We start from the raw sequence: 17,542 nt of genomic DNA, 5'->3' as shown, positions 1-17,542 counted from the left end.
AATAGGGTACTAGAGGCTTTAGATTGTTTTGCTAGGGTTTATTACCTATCAAACAATTTGGGTTTAGTGTTATTAGTTGGGTTTTCTGAGAGAATTATTTTTACCTACCACTTTTCTTTAGTAATTAAGAATATACTGAGATTAAAAATTTTTTTGAGTCAGTATTCATAAAATTATTTTCTTAATTTTAGAAAAAAATGCTTTTTGAAAACGATTAGTGAAAAGTTGTGTTCAGAAATCTTCTGTGAGTTACAAAGATCCCCCATGCATTTAGGGTCCTTTTTTATTTGTAATGTTCAGTTCACTCTTGATCTCTTTCAGCCTTCATAAATTTAGCAGGGGATTTTCTATTTTTTTAGTCTTTTTAAAGAATGGGTTTTAAGTTTAGTTGATCATCTCCTTTGTTTTTTATTTATGTATCTTTATCATGACCTTCTTTTCTACATTGTCTGGATTCACTCTGTGGTTCTTTATTTTTTTAATAGAATTTTGAGTCTGTGGTGTATGTCTGCTCTTGCTTTTGCCCCCTCATCCATCTCCACCACATCCCATATGGGACATGGTAGAATTTGGGGTGAAGGGTGGTTATTAACTAAAAGGAAACAGGGGTTTGTCAAGGTAGTGTTGTTAAAACACTCCATGAATCCAGTAGAGAAGAGAGCAAATTATTTAAATTTACCATTCATTCATGACCTGAGATTTCCTACGTGTTTCTATTGGAATTTTTTAGGGGGAGTAATTTGCACAGCACCAAATTTACAGATGGAAAAATTGAGGTTTAGAAGGCTTAAGAGTTAAGTTCACACAGCTAGGAAATGATGATGCCATGGTTCATACAATGTAAAAGAGAATGTGCTAAAGATGAAAAAATGGAAGCTGGATGTGACATAGTGGCATAAGAGACGAGCCATAAGTCCAGAGACTGAGAAATTAGAAACAGAGTCCCATGAAATAGGTGGTACTACAGGGTCTAAGATAATTGTCTTAAGCAAGATTATAACACCCAAAGCCCCCTGAGGTAAGTACATGGGTCAGTATGAGGTTAGAGTCTTGAAGTATTGCCTAATTAGTGACACTGAATTACTAAATTGTTTGTGTTTGCCAAAACTGACAGTTCTCTGAATTGTCTTTGTAAGCTGACTTTCTTCAATATTTAAATGTCCAGAGACTAATAATTAGAAAACACAGACAAATATATGTTTGACAGATTGTACTGCTCAGATATATTTGACAACATGTGAGATTAGAGATAGGTTCCTTAGTTTGTGTTCCTAAAATAGCTCTTTGAAATGACATCATCCTTTAAACACCAGAAACACCTTCCTCAGATTTTTTGTGGTTCTAAATATATCTAGCATATATCGAACAGAGAACAGATAGATTTCTAGATTCCACACATTGTATGCATACACACACATACAAACACACACACACTCACTCACACACACACACTCCACACACACACACACACAAGTTTCTTGGCCTGGCACAGAAATTTATTTATCGCACGCTCCATTCTCTGACTTTCTAATGGTTCATGTTATGATATGATATTGTTTCACACACGAATGAATTGAAAGACATTAAGAAGCAATCTGCCTGCTGTGAATTTACCCTTAAATCCCTTCTCCTTTCTTATGGTCCATGCATTCGAGCCTCTGTAATGAAGTGCCAAGAAAGATTTTTTTCACTGCTTGGTATTTACAGTCTGTCTGCATTTTCACTCTACCCAGCCCTCAAAGAAAACATTTGGACTTAGTTCAGAGTTCTGAAAGGATATTTGCATTGTAGATTCCCTTATAACATTTGCAGTGAAAATAACGAGAGACAACTCATTCCCTAATGTCCCATTACTATTTGCGTAAAATTAATTAGAAAAGAATTAATATTGTATATGCTCCACTTATAGACCCAAATACTTTTTTGGAATTGTTGTGATGTCATGTAAACCTGCATAAAGTCATGTTCTTTTCAGAATATCGTCAGCATGATGCAAATATTTATTTCATTTTCATTTGTTTGTATTAACAAAATAGACTTCTTTTTTCTTTTGTGCTTATAAGTTTCTGTGCTTAACCCTATCAAAAAGTCTAGCCATGGTATTTCTTATAAAGAAATAAAGCACATGCATTTGTACATAGGAATCCCTAGATAGACAAATTATACATGGCCCCTGATCTTATAGAGCTTATAATCTAATATGGTATTGAGTAGGTAATTGGAGATAAGAATATTCAGAATATGCTATTCAACTCTATAACCTATACTTTTAACCTGGTCTGTGGCAGCATGAGGACTTCCAGAGAAAATAACCTTAAAATTAAGACCTAACAGATGAATAGACTCTTTCTAGCTTCCCTAAAAGAAGGGATGGGCTATGCAGATCAGGCAACTGCAATTGTCAGCCCTGCAGCAGGTGTACTACCCAAATGCCACCTTCACTAAAGAGTGTCATTTGTAAGAGAAGGGACCTTGTGTTTCATGGTTTCCCTAACCTAGTGCAATGAGAAGGTGGAAACATGCTAAAGTTGAGATGGCAGGTTTACCGTGTGAAATTTTTTTTTAATTAATTATTTATTTTTGGCTGTGTTGGGTCTTCGTTGCTGCACACAGGCTTTCTCTAGTTGCGGCGAGCGGGGCTACTCTTCTTCGCGGTGCCTGGGCTTCTCATTGAGGTGGCTTCTCTTGTTGCGGAGCACGAGCTCTAGGTGTGCGGACTTCAGTAGTTGTGGCATGCGGGCTCAGTAGTTGTGGCTCGCGGGCTTAGTTGCTCTGCCACATGTGGGATCTTCCTGGACCAGAGCTCGAACCCATGTCCCCTGCATTGGCAGGCAGATTCTTAACGACTGTGCCACCAGGAAAGCCCGTGAATTTTTTTAATTAGACATAAAATTAAGAGCAAGTTACAGTATTTCATTATTCATGAAAATGATGAAATAAATGTATTGCATGGTATAAGGTAAGTCAGTAGGGACTTTGCTTCCCTGTTACACATACTAGTCAGGTGTTTCAATTAAATTAAACATTTATACAGTTGTCCAATGTTTTATTCAAGTAAAAACAACTTGCAATAAAACTGCATATTCCAGAATTTGGAGCAGGTCGAAAGGTTCATAGAAATGTATGTATGTTACAGCAGGAGTGAGGGAGAGGACTAGCCCCGAGAAGAGTACAGCAGGTATCTGAGAAATTTCACCTGCTGGCCTGTTTATTAAACTACCCTAACAGATCTTCACCAAATTCCATTATCATCACTCTGCTTTGGAAAAATGGGTTTGTTTAGACATCTAGATAATGCTCTTACAAATCTAGAAGTAGCCTTGAAGAATGGACAAGATGTAATAAACTTGGAGATGAAGGATTATCTCAATGTTTAAAATGAGCAGAAAGTCTATTTCACAAAGAATAAACCAGTGACATTACTATGCATCTGTATAATCTGTATAAGCGTCCATTAACAGGGCATTTAAAGGATGCATGACAAAAATTAGGAGTCTTGGATTGCAGGTAACTAATTTCCAACTTGACCAAGTTTTAAACCATAGACAATGCGTAGGCTACTGTATCTGAGAAGAAAGTGGGGGAATTCACAGAATCAAAGCATGAAATGAAGAAACTGGAGCCCCAGGAGCTGCAGTGAAGCAAATATCTCAAAGATTTTAATCTCCAGCTATCTCTCATCATTGTTTGTCTCTTTTTAGCTTTATTCTGTAGACGAACTCTCTCCATATGCCAGGAAAGATGGCTACTCTCCTCCCTAGAGTCCCATCCTCCCAGTTAAATAATCCCAGTGAAAAGAGAAAACATTTTTTCTTTAATCAAATAAATACCAGGAAGGATACAGATTCCATACTTACCTGGGTCACATACCCACTTTGTTGGCCCCATCACAGTTTCCAAGGACATAGAGACAATGTTTCAGGTAGCTTTCAAAGGTTCAAAGATTTCAAAGGCTCAAAAGCATTCAAAGCAAATGTTTTTCAGAAAAAAAGAGGCTACAAAGTGCAATGCATTATATTAGGCAGTGTGAGGTACTTGCAATTACTGATTCCTTTTTTTCCTTTAAGATAACCATGTCAGTGTTCTTTAAGGGTGGATGTGCAATTCATCCTGTACAGGGAACTCAAGTTATCCTCTAACTAACTCCACTTTTGATATTTGTAAAGACACTAGATTATAGGAGGCAACTAGCAATTAATGTCAAAAAATAAAATACAATATCTAGGGACTTCCCTGCTGGCGCAGGGGTTAAGAATCCATTCCGCAACAAGAGAAGCCACCACAACGAGAAGCCCACACACCGCAACAAGGAGTAGCCCGCACTTGCCACAACTAGAGAAAGCCCACCTGCAGCAACAAAGACCCAACACAGCCAAAAATAAATAAATAAAAAATTTTAAATACAATATATAAAATTGAAAAGGAATTTTTAATAGGTTATCGAAGAAATAGTTCCTTCAAAACAAGCTCTAGGCTTGAAATGTTTGTGAAAGTTTCAAACACAGAAGTATTACCATGTTTTATAAATTATATAAGAAATTCTATTTATCTTTATCTCTATCTATCTATAATTGATTTTATGACAAAAATAAAACCACCAAAATACTCTTAGAATGATTTTATATAGTTGTAAAATTGTTAAATCAAACACCAGAAATTTTTTAAGAATCATACTGTCAAAATATTAACCCTATATAATTAAGGGAGATAAATCCAAGAATATAGCACTATTTTAATATCAGCTCATTTATTAATCTATTAGAGCAAGCTGATAGACCATTGGTTACTAAATGAAATAATTTAACTGTATAATATGATAAAATCTATAAGTCAATTGCCCTTCCTCACAAATAGTAATTTTCCCTAGATTTCTTTATAAAAGGATAAATAAGATTAATCTTAAACTAACAGCTAAAATGATACTTAGGTTAATAAAATACATCCTGGGGGGGCTTCCCTGGTGGCGCAGTGGTTGAGAGTCCACCTGCCTATGCAGGGGACACGGGTTCGTGCCCCGGTCCGGGAAGATCCCACATGCCGCGGAGCGGCTGGGCCTGTGAGCCATGGCCGCTGAGCCTGCGTGTCCGGAGCCTGTGCTCCGCAACGGCAGAGGCCTCAACAGTGAGAGGCCCGCGTACCGCAAAAGAAAAAATAAGGTCAGTCAACCTATGAAATACACAATAAACTTCATACCAATACAAATGAAAACAACAATATGCCATTTCTTACGTATTTAACTAGCATCTGATAAATAGCTGGAGATTTTATAGAGAAATAGCCTCACTTATTTCTTGCTGATAGAAGTGTGAATTGATTCCACCTCTCAAGAAATCTCTTTGGCAATGTAAATCAGAGGATTTAAATATTCTAACATTTGACCCAGTACATCTTTATCTAGTAATCCATCAGAGAAGTGATCATAGACATGGACAAATGTTTGATTTTAAGAGCAGATATAGTGCTTAAAAATTGAAATAACAAATGTTTAAGAGGGAATTGGGCAGATAAATTATAATCAGCCTTATAGAATATTTTAAAACAACTTTAAAAATTTAATTTTGAAGCATAAAAGTGACAGATCAAAGCAAAAGTTTTATGTCATATACATATAAATATATAAAATATATATGTGATTATTTATAGCACACATTTATCAGAATGTTATCAATGGCCATGTCTGGGCTTTTTGTGTTTTTGGTTGTTGTTTTTTTGTTTTTATTTATTTATTTTTTCTTGAAATACAGTTGATTTACAGTGTTGTGTTAGTTTCAGGTATACAGCAAAAAATATATATATATATTCTTGTTTATATTATTTTCCATATAGGTTGTTACAAGATCTTGAATATAGTTCCCTGTGCTATACAGTAGGTCCTTGTTGGTTATATATTTTTTTTAATTTAATAAAAATATTTATTTATTCTTTTGGCTGGGTGGGGTCTTTGTTGTGGCACGCAGGCTTCTCTCTAGTTGCAGCATGTGGGCTTCTCTCTAGTTGTGACATGCGGGTTTTCTCTTGTTGTGGCTTGGGGGCTCCAGGGTGCATGGGTTCTGTAGTTTGCGGCATACGGGCTCTCTCGTTGAGGTGAATGAGCTCAGTAGTTGAGGCATGCAGGCTTAGTTGCCCCATGGCATGTGGGATCTTAGTTCCCCAACCGGGGATCGAACATGTGTCCCCTGCATTGGAAGGTGGATTCTTTTTTTTTTGATTCAACAATGTGTTTATGGTTTCCTTTGCTGTGCAAAAGCTTTTAAGTCTCATTAGGTCCCATTTGTTTATTTATGTTTTTAATTCCATTTCTCTAGGAGGTGGGTCAAAAAGAATCTTGCTGTGATTTATGTCATGGAGTGTTTTGCCTATGTTTTCCTCTAAGAGTTTGATAGTGTCTGGCCTTACATTTAGGTCTTTAATCCATTTTGAGTTTATTTTTGTGTATGGTGTTAGGGAGTGTTCAAATTTCATTCTTTTACATGTAGCTGTCCAGTTTTCCCAGCACCACTTATTGAAGAGGCTGTCTTTTCTCCACTCTATCTTCTTGCCTCCTTTATCGAAGATAAGGTGACCATATGTGCATGGGTTTTATCTCTGGGCTTTCTATCCTGTTGCATTGATCTATATTTCTGTTTCTCTGCCAGTGCCATACAGTCTTGATTACCATAGCTTGTAGTATAGTCTGAAGTCAGGGAGCCTGATTCCTCCAGCTCCATTTTTCTTTCTCAAGATTGCTTTGGTATTTGGGGTCTTGGAAGGCGGATTCTTTACCACTGGACCACCAGGGAAGTCTCTCTATTTTATTTATAGTATTGTGTGTAGTTTAATCCCAAGGTCCTAATTTATCCCTCCCTTGCCCCTTCCCCTTTGGTAACCATAAGTTTGTTTTCTATGTCTGTGAGTCTATTTCTGTTTTGTAAATAAGTTCATTTGTGTCAAGTTTTTAGATTCCTGGGCTTTTTGAAGGTAGATTTTTCTTTTTTACTTTGTAGTTTTCTTTTTGTTATTAGTTTTTTACTTTGCCCATTGAGTTTCAATTTGAGATCCATGACTTTCTGAGTGTCTAGTAGGAGTTTCACTCTCCCTACGAATGCCTCGAAACCTAAATTGCATAGAATTATTTGTTCAACGTATACTCTCTCCTGACATAACAGTACACCTTGCACTAGAAAGAGAAAATAAAAAAGTTAAAATGTTTTTCCAGTCACCTCTCTCTTTCTTCTATCCATTTAAATGAGTTTTATCTCTGAGTATGAGTTTGAGTGATATTATATGTAATTTATAACATAGATGGATAATGGGAAAGAGAGGAAGAGACAAGAATAGAGAAGCAGGAAGAAATAGAATGAGGTAGAAAAAGATAAAATCTATAAGCTGGAAATTCAAGGAACATTTTTTATGATGAATCACCGTTTTTAAGCAAGTGAGTGGCTTGGGCACTGGGGAGTACTGAGATAATTTGAGTGTAAATAAGAAAGTATTGGGTTGGCCAGAAAGTTCGTTTGGTTAGTGACTATGTTGTTCAACAAAGTTCCTTGTGAAAGTGAAAAATGTGTAATTTGTTGGTATTTAAAACCGAATGAACTTTTTGGCCAAACCAATATATGATGAAGTGTTGCTCTGGGATATTTAAATGATTCCCTTAAAAATTCTGTAAGAGATGCAAGTAATATTTGGAATCTTTCTATTATTGCTTTTATTTGATGGACTCTATTTTTTTAAATACAATACCATGTTGTACAAGTATTAGGATAAATGTGAAACTATGATTTATTAAGGTTACCAATATTTATCTGAGGGGAAAATTCTGTATACATTTAATTAGATTTTCCCCAAAAAATCCATGTTATTAGTTGAGAGCAACATGCATGCATGTCTATTGTATTCATAAGTAGAAGGAAAACACTTCACAGAATTATTTTCTAGAGCCATTGTCTCAGTGGTGATCACCTCAACCATCTTTTTCGTTTTTAGGGTTTTATTAGGATTGTAATCTAAGGTCTTCTATAGTAATTGAATCAGGGTCCTAACATAAAAAGGACAACATATTCAACTGGAATAATTAAAGCGAGCTTACTGAAAGGGTTCTTTGTAAAAATGTTATTAAGCTTATAGGAAATGAACAAAGTGTGTTGAATTACCTGGGTTTAGATATAGGAGGAGGTATTGCCATTCTGAGACCTGAGGTTTAAGGAGGAGAAGTTATTGGAAACTGGAAAGAGCTATAATTATAGTAGAGATTCCCCAGAGAAAGGATGTGGCTTTGGAAAGGATAGTTTATATGCTTCCAAAACTAGATCCAGCATGGAGAGAGCCAAGAGTATAAATACCACAATCTCTATCTCTTTCTATTCTCCAGTCTCCACACAGTTTCTCCCAACTGATGTCCTCACTGGGACACCAGGGGTCAAGGAGGCCTGTTGTTACAATCCATGTATGTCAGACCTGTGAGACAAGGAAGAATTATGAAGGGCAGAGAGCTGATCTTGAGGAATAAACAATGGGTATCCAGAACTTTTGAAACTATTATCTACCAGATAATTCATTATCTCTGTATACAAAGCTGTCATCACAGTATGCACCCAAAATACATAAAGTATAAGAATAACCTGATTGTAAAGATAGTAATGGGGTCTTGTGTCTTGTAAAGTTATTTGTTTCTTCTGTGGAGTCTGAACCTTCTACATGTATTGCTACCTATTCTGAATAGGAGCCTTTGAACTCTGGGGAATTAAAGGACAATCTTTGTCTTTTCATTTACTTTATTTTATTTTATCTTATTTTTATTTTATTATGTTTACCATCTTACAGTGTGCTGCATTAAATTGAAAGATGTGTTTTTGGAATAACCTAGAATTATATTCAAATTCTAGGTCCACTGTTACCCAGGGTGTAATGACTATTTAACTAACTTAGCTTATACCAAAACAACAATAACAAAAAACCCTCCTCTTTTTAAAGTAGGACTATTGATACTAACTCCAAAAATAATTTTTGAGGGTTATATAGGCAATTTATAAAGGATGCATATCACTATACTTGCCACGTGATACTAATAAAGTATTAGTTTGAGGTTCACCATATTCCTCTAGCAAACTTCCCCCTTTTTCAAGGCAGTAGGCTCATTTTTCCAATTGAGAAAGACTAAGAATATTCTCTGACTGCCACAGCACTGGAGATTTAATCAAAAAAGAATTTCACACATGAAAACTTTTAGCTTAAATGGAGAACGTTTGCAGGCTGGTGTATATAGGTGTATGCGTGTAAGCCTGTATGGTGAGGGGTGTGGGTGGTATCGAGGAAAGGAAGTAAAGCAGCAAGGATAGAAAGCGTTCTCCTTGCCTAATAACATTGAATGAGTAGAACAAAGGAGATTGACTGCTAAGTGAATGAAGCTCTGACTTTTCACAACTGGGAGTGTAATTCAAGTTCAAAATGATACCTAATTGTTAAACTGGGACTCTGGTTGAGGCAATATCTAAGCCACCCATGGAGAATGTTTGAATTGACTGCTATGGATAAACAAAACATTATTTTCTTAGCTGAGGGCCTAAAATTCAAAATTTTGTAAAACAAAACAAAACAACAACTAAAAATCTCATGGATTTAGTCTCTGAATTCGGAGCATACTTCTGACAAAGGCCATCATCGCCAACTGCTGCATGGTTGACTTTAAATCTGCCTTGACAATTTTTCTGTCAATTAAATTAGAGAGATTTAGGGTACATACAAATATAGTTGCATTCCATCCACCAGAAGCACTCTTAGGTGCCTAGACATTCTAAAATGTCTGTTTATGATAGACTACTCCAAGCATAAAAAGTTTTCAAATGTTGAGTTGTGATCCGTTATAAAAGCCATGAATGTTAATAGCTCAGAAAATACCTCTGTAAAAACTATGTGGCATTTTTTCCCTCCCACACCCTCACCCGGTTGCAGAATTATCATAATGCAACATAATATCATCTGATAATAATTATCTGATAATGTTTCTATGTATATAAAAAAAGGGAGGTACATTCCATTTAATTGAAAGCATATCTCTGCATGCAGGGTAGGAGAAATTAAATGAGGCCCCTTATAAAGCACCTGGCATATCACAGAGAAAGAATAAATGATAAACTGCTCACCATATCCACGCATCCTGCAGTGACACTTTAGCCTTTGCTAGTCTTCATTTTCTCTAATAAAAAATAAGGACAATAGTTTCTGTGCCACACTGGTAGTGAAAAATTTGATTGAAAAGATGTCAAATACCTGGTAGAGTGTCTTGACTGTAGTAGTATTCAAAAAAATCCTCAACATGACATAAAGCTGAGTCTTTAAATAAAATATGAGTAAGTTAATGAGCTATTGGTATAAATATATACAGGCATTGCTCCGAGTTACAAACACCAATCTGAGAATACTTGATTCTGAAAGAGTTATCTGTCAACAATCATTTATTTAAGGAGCCATTAATTCCTATTAAAATTAATCTAAAACTGACAATGTTTCTATTCCTGGAAAAATAAGCCCAGCCTCATTGTGGTGATTTGATAGTATGCATTCATACTTACATTCTATAGATAACTGAAAGCTCTGTCACTGCATTAATAACATTAAAAAAAAAAAATTCCTGAAGCAGTCTGGCCCTTAGTAGCAAATGCAACATCAGCCACTTCCAATTGTTCAGAAAACAGCACTAATTGAAAAGGTTCAGATCATCCATGGATTGTGACAAACAGCATCTCCTACACATCTGTGCCTGGAAGGGTACTGATTTTGTGTAAAAAAGCAAATTCAAGATTAAAAAATATACAAAATATTGGTTACAGTATCATATAAATCAATGTTCTACCATAAGAACATAGCAATGAAATCTTGTCTTCTAAGAGACTACAGCAAGTTCTGACATTGTATTAAGTATCACCCCAAAATAAGTTTGCATGCATATCAAAACTGAATATATATTGCCTTATATTTTGTAGGAAATTTTTTTAACTGAATCATAGTTGATTTACAATATTGTGTTAGTTTCAGGTATACAGCAAAGTGATTCAGTTACATTTTTTTTTCAGATTATTTTCCATTATAGGTTATTATAAAATATTGAATATTGTTCCCTGTGCTATACAGTAAATCCTTGTTGCTTAGATATTTTATGTATAGTAGTTTGCATTTGTTAATCCCATACTCCTAAGCTAGACAAAGACAAGTTTTATATGATATCACTTGCATGTAGAATCTAAAAAAATAATATGAGTGAATCTGCATACAAGACAGAAACAGACTATTAGACATAGTAAGCAAACTTGTGGTTACCAAAGGGGAAAGGAAGTGAGGAGGGATAAGGGATAAATTAAGAAAGATCTTATTTAAGAAAGAGATATGAGAGAGAGGAGTGTGGCCCTGGGCCTGAAAATCATCTGGGACAAAATCTAATCTAATCTAATATGATATGGTATAGCGATATTATATGCTATATAATGCAGTGGGGTATATTTGTATCTCTTTGATATCTGAAGTGGATCAGTGTAATAAATCAATGGTTTTCAAACTGTATTTTTTTTCTTTTTAAGATAAACACATCTTTAATTACGAGATTATATGTGAAATGCCATGTCTGTACATCCTACCTCCCCACCCCACTTCTGTGGACACTTCACGGTGCAGCTAGACCTCGGTGGAGAAGCAGAATTTGAATCAAGACTAAACCACGCGAAATTATGTACACTTAGCCAAACTAAACCAAACCAACACAAAGCATTACATTAGGCAATAAAAAGTATCTAAGTATAATCTGCTAAATAACATGCTGATAAAATATTGGCTCTATTGCTTTGATAATATTTCCACAGACTTATCAGAACTTTTGTGAATCCTTCTGATCGGAGGGATGTCTGCTAGATTTTTTTTTTTTTTTGCGGTACGCGGCCCTCTCACTGTTGTGGCCTCTCCCGTCGCAGAGCACAGGCTCCGGACGCGCAGGCTCAGCGGCCATGGCTCACGGGCCCAGCCGCTCCGCGGCATGTGGGATCTTCCCGGACCGGGGCACGAACCCATGTCCCCTGCATTGGCAGGCGGACTCTCAACCACTGCGCCAGCAGGGAAGCCCTCTGCTAGATTTTTGACTTTTGAAAAGGTAAGAAACAAAGTTACAAAGAGAGGTGTTTCCTTCACCGTAGATAAGTCTCAGGCCTTCTACCTTAAAGGTCCAGAATCTCCATTTTGAATTTATCTGTGATATAATATAGATTATTCTCAGGAGTTCTGATTTCAGTAGAAAGGCTCAAGAAAACGTCTGTGCAAATCTAAAGGGCAAAGCAAATGACTCTAAGTATCGAGAAAAGTGACTTCTACATTTGCCCTAAGAGCAATATAATCAAGTTAGGCAGAAGCCAGCTTCTCAGAACTTGGCTTAAAGAGATTTGTGACATGAGCTGAATGTGCAACAGTGTCAGAATCCTTTAACGAGATGCTTATATCCGAACAATGGAGATTTAACTCTTAGGTCAAGCAAACTTGTCCTCCATTCTCTCCCCAGGACAGCACTTAAATGAAAAATACCCACCTGCTCCTCTACACTGACTATTTATTTCAAGGCTTACAAGAATCCTCTTTGACCGACATGTCTGATGATTGAGCACCGGAGACCTGTTTGTGAGTGTTCCCTTATTCATGTATTTAGTAAATGCTTCACTTCTGGGATGCAAGCACCAAGGTCTTTCTAAGAGAGAAGGAAAGATGGTGAATCAGTGACCAGTTAGACTAAATCTCCTTCTTTGAGGCAAAACAATGTAGTGGAAAACCTTGGACTTAGGAGTCAAACTTACCTAGATGCTAACCCTTAGTCCTCATGTATTAGGAACTTGTCAAATATCGGCCGAGTCTCAATTTTCTCAGGTGTATTTACTTCATGTAATGACCATGGGTACAAAGTATCTAGAACCCAATAGGTGTTCCATCTACATTTAAATTTATTTATTTTATTTATTTATTTTTGGCTGCATTGGGTCTTCATTGCTGTGCACGGGCTTTCTCTAGTTGCAGAGAGAGGGGAGCTACTCTTCATTGCGGTGCACGGGCTTCTCATTGTGGTGGTTTCTCTTGTTGCAGAGCACAGGCTCTCAGCACAGGTTTCAGTAGTTGTGCCTCGTAGGATCTAGAGCGCAGGCTCAGTAGTTGTAGCACACGGGATTACTTGCTCCGCGGCACGTGGGCTCTTCCCTGACCAGGTTTTGAACCCGTGTCCCCTGCATTGGCAGGCAGATTCTTAACCACTGCGCCACCAGGGAAGCCGTCCATCTACATTTATGTTCCTTCTGTTCTTTTCCTCTTGCCCTTAAAACACTTAAAATAAAACTGGGACAATAAACTCAAATATGTGTTTGGAGAGTTACATGATTCTCTTGCAAAGAAGTCCATCAAAGAACAGAAATGACACTAACTCTCAAAAGTCTAAGGACACCCAAGTGATTATTTTTTCTCTTCTAAACTTTTGCCAAATCATAATACTAGTGGTTTAGCAGGTTACCAATATTTTTGGTATAGGCACCTTTTCATCACATGTTCTTCTGCTCCTATATGTAATTTTTATTTCTTCTCCTCCCAATTGTTTTATCTTTCTTTCCCAGAGCAAATATGTCCAAATTTCTCTCTTCTCTGGTGAAGTTTTAAAACTACTCCTTACATTCTGCTTGTCAAAAAATTAAAGTTAAATATTAGTGGAGTGCCTCATTTACTCATTAAACTTAAACTCAGTGCCTTCAGGGCTGAGCTGGTCTTTAATGACAATGGTAACTTTCATTATTTACAAATCACGGCTGATGTGTGTATTGTTTAGTCTATAACTAGTGTTTCTTACAGTTCACAGCTGACACAGTGAGGAAAGAATGCAGAAACTTCCTTTGGCATTTGCTAATGCGAGGAAAAAGAGGAAGATTGAAGGGTGTTTCAACCTCTGCTTGGAAATCAAATGTGTGATGACCAAGGTACTACAAGTAAAATTACAGCAACATATGTTCTAAGTATTAATTATCTAATATCTATTAACAATTATCTATTAATTTGGGGAAGACTTAGTTGTGAATACCCATTATTAACCAGGCATAATAACAGGTATTTTACCCAAGGAAAAAGAACTAACATTTGCTAAGTGTTTGCTAGATCCTAGAGACCAGGCTACTTTTTATGTATACATTGTATTTAATCCACTAATCCCCAGAATGTAAAACCTTCTCTTTTGTAAATGAAAAAATAGTTACAGAAGATTTACAGACAAAGCAAGGAAGTAGAAGAGGCAGGGATTAAATGGGTCTGAATAACTCCCCAAATTTTATCCTTTCAAAAATAACAAGTTAGTACCATCAGGAGAGTAAAAATCCTATTAACAACTTGGGGATCATTGAAACTGCATTCTTAGACTTATTATATAATTAACTTTTCTTTTCCAAATGTAGTTTCTATATTGAAGGGAATGTAATATACAAATTATTGTAAAGGTTCTTGCAAGTAGTTCAAAATATCAAACACATTAAGAACCATTCCAATTATTTTTGTTTTTATTCCAAAATTTCTCAGGCAAACCATTTTTTAAAATAAATTTATTTATTTTATTTATTTATCTTTGGCTGTGTTGGGTCTTCGTTGCCACGCGCGGGCTTTCTCTAGTTGAGGGATGCAGGAGCTACTCTTCATTGCGGTGCGCGGGCTTCTCCTTGCGGTGGCTTCTCTTGTTGCGGAGCACGGGCTCTAGGTGTGCAGGCTTCAGTAGTTGTGGCTCCTGGGCTCTAGAGCGCAGGATCAATAGTTGTGGCGCATAGGCTTATTTGCTTCGCGGCATGTGGGGTCTTCCCGGACCAGGGCTTGAACCCGTGCCCCCTGTATTGGGAGGCGGATTCTTAACCCCTGCTCCACCAGGGAAGCTCAGGCAAACTATTTTTTAAAGATATTAAATCCAAAGTAAATTTCAGAAGTCACTATTGTGAGTTCCCTGGTGGCCTAGTGGTTAGGATTCTGAGCTTTCACTGCCGTGGCCCGGGTTCAATCCCTGGTCAGGGAACTGAGATCCCACAAGCTGCACAGTGCAACCAAAAAAAAGAAGTCACTATCAATATTATTCAAATATCTTTGTAGATGGAGACCAAACTATTATAGTTGTGTTGTATTACCAAATTAATAGCATCTTTCTTCTTGAATGGTTGTATGATCAATTCTCTGACTTTGATTTCATAATTGCTTAAAGATCTTCTTACCTAATCTCACTTTAGAAAGTGGCTAGCGGACTATTTATTTCTCATCCAGGTTTTTCAAATCTCTCCTCTCTCACCTCATCTCATAGTTCTCTGTTGTCCTTATCAGGTGAGCATTATCATTATATATATTATACTTTAGATGTTTTCTAATATCAAATTTATTTCTCCTGATAGGCTCTGATCATATGGGAGAAGGACCAAGTTTTATTATTTGTTTGCATCATTTATAATTCCCATTAACAGACAAATACTGTTAAGAAACACATTATAGAGTCAAGAACTGTGGAATAGATTTTAGATCAAATTTATAGATTTGTGGTCAAATGTATTTATGTCACTTACTTAGCTACATGAACTTAGGCAAGTTAATGAATTTCCTGAGTTTTGGTGCCCAAGAACCTAACAGGTTGTTTCATGGAACTTTACAAAGCTGTCTCATGCCGTGACTTTCAAGAATAGCCAGTGTTTATTGAAAACATACTGTATACATTGAATAAGTTACTAACCTTGTTTATACTCAGTTTCCTCATCTGCATAATGGATATAAAAATAATTACTATCTTGGAACACTTTAATGGATATTGAATAAGGTAATGCACTAAATTTCTTAGCACAGTGTCTATAAATGTTCAACAATTTCAATAATTTTACCATTTCCCTCAAAATGACCAATGACATTTCCTCCTCTTCACCTCAAGTTCACATCCTCAGTACCTGTGTGCTTTACTTATCCTGGAAGAAGTCTAGAATTCCAAGTAAAAGAAAAGAGGACAGATGTAGTCTGCTAGAACAAGAACCTATAGCTCAACTAGTAGAGGCTGGTGGGTCAGAGAGTTGACTAAATGTCCTTATGTTGTTAAATGATAAGAAATATTCATGTGAGATCATCTTTTCAAGCACAAGAAACAGATAATAGAAGGAACATTATGACTCCTTTGAAATGAGCAAAAGAGCCATGGTTAAAATTTTAACAAGTTAGAGTCATTAGCTAAACAAATCCTGACAGTTTCACAGTCACATAGATACCTAACAAAAGCATGATTTGTGAGTCACCCTTAAGAGGTCTTTCTGCATCAACATTCCATTTTGTTCCTTTACTATGGATACTACAATGTCATTCAGTATTTTCTCTGCTAGCGAGGTGTGTTTAAAGTACAGCTAATGTTTCCTTTTATCAGTGATCAGAAGAGAGATTCTTTTCTGCATCTCACTGTATTGATCCTCTCTAAAAAGAGGGACATTGTTGAGGAAAATGAATCAATCCATTTCTTTAAGCTTTCAAAGTGGAGACTGTCTTTCTTAGGTTTTGCCATTTTCTCTTAAGTACTAAAATGGTAGATGGTACTCATTGGCCCAACTATAAATAAGACTGAAACATTATGAATTATGCCATATATAATTTATAATACTTAATAAAAAGGCAACCTGATAGAAAAATATTTTAAAGAGTACCTATCAAATGCTAGGCATTTGGTATTTAATTTACATATAATTCTCTCATAATCCTCACAAAGGTGTAGTGGCACAGGAAATAGTAACATTATTTTTCGATCAAGGAAACTAAGGTCAGAAGGTTAAAAATAAATGAAAATAAATATCCCTTGTGGAAGCAATACCTTTAGGAGAGAAGCTTGAAAGAAAAATGGAATGAGAAATGAATCCCATTTATTTATTTTCTAGCAGGGAAAATATTATTATTACTAATGATTCATGTTATATTCATAATTCAAATTTATTTTGAGTTTTATATTTTCATTTTAGTATGAACCAAAAAATAGAATTTTCAGGTATAATTTTCTTATTGAATTATTTTAATTCCCCCCTTCACCTCTGAAGTACATCTCAAATTTTATAGAGCAATTGGCTAAGAAAATGATGTTTTTTTGTTTTTTTGTTTTTTTTGCTAGAGAAATGCACTTTATATAGCACTACCCAAGAGTAAATTCCCTTTTATATTAGCTAGGTATGAACATGTGCATTGACTCATAAGGGAATATCTGTTATTTTAGATATTTTTATTAGTGGCCAGTCATCTTAGTTGCAGAAACAATAAAGCTAAAACCTTTGAAACCACCGTAGAAAATTATCATAATAAAGAGTTAGTGCAGAGAGATATGAAGCGTGTGCAAAACTTATTTCATTGAATTTTCAGTATTCTCCCTTATGAAGAAAATATTTAATTTGTGTAGTTATATATTTATTTTTCTTGGATGAACTCACTGTGAAGCATAAATATTTCCCTAACCAGAGGTTTTATATGTGAGCGGTTTTTTTTTTTTTTTTTTTTTGCAGTACCCGGGCCTCTCACTGTTGTG

The sequence above is a fragment of the Neophocaena asiaeorientalis genome, unplaced genomic scaffold (genome assembly GCF_003031525.2).
Source record: "Neophocaena asiaeorientalis asiaeorientalis breed wild unplaced genomic scaffold, Neophocaena_asiaeorientalis_V1.1 scaffold470, whole genome shotgun sequence".
NCBI classification, from domain to species: Eukaryota; Metazoa; Chordata; class Mammalia; order Artiodactyla; family Phocoenidae; genus Neophocaena; species Neophocaena asiaeorientalis.
The sequence above is the reverse complement of the archived record's forward strand: the minus strand, read 5'-3'. Positions refer to the sequence as shown.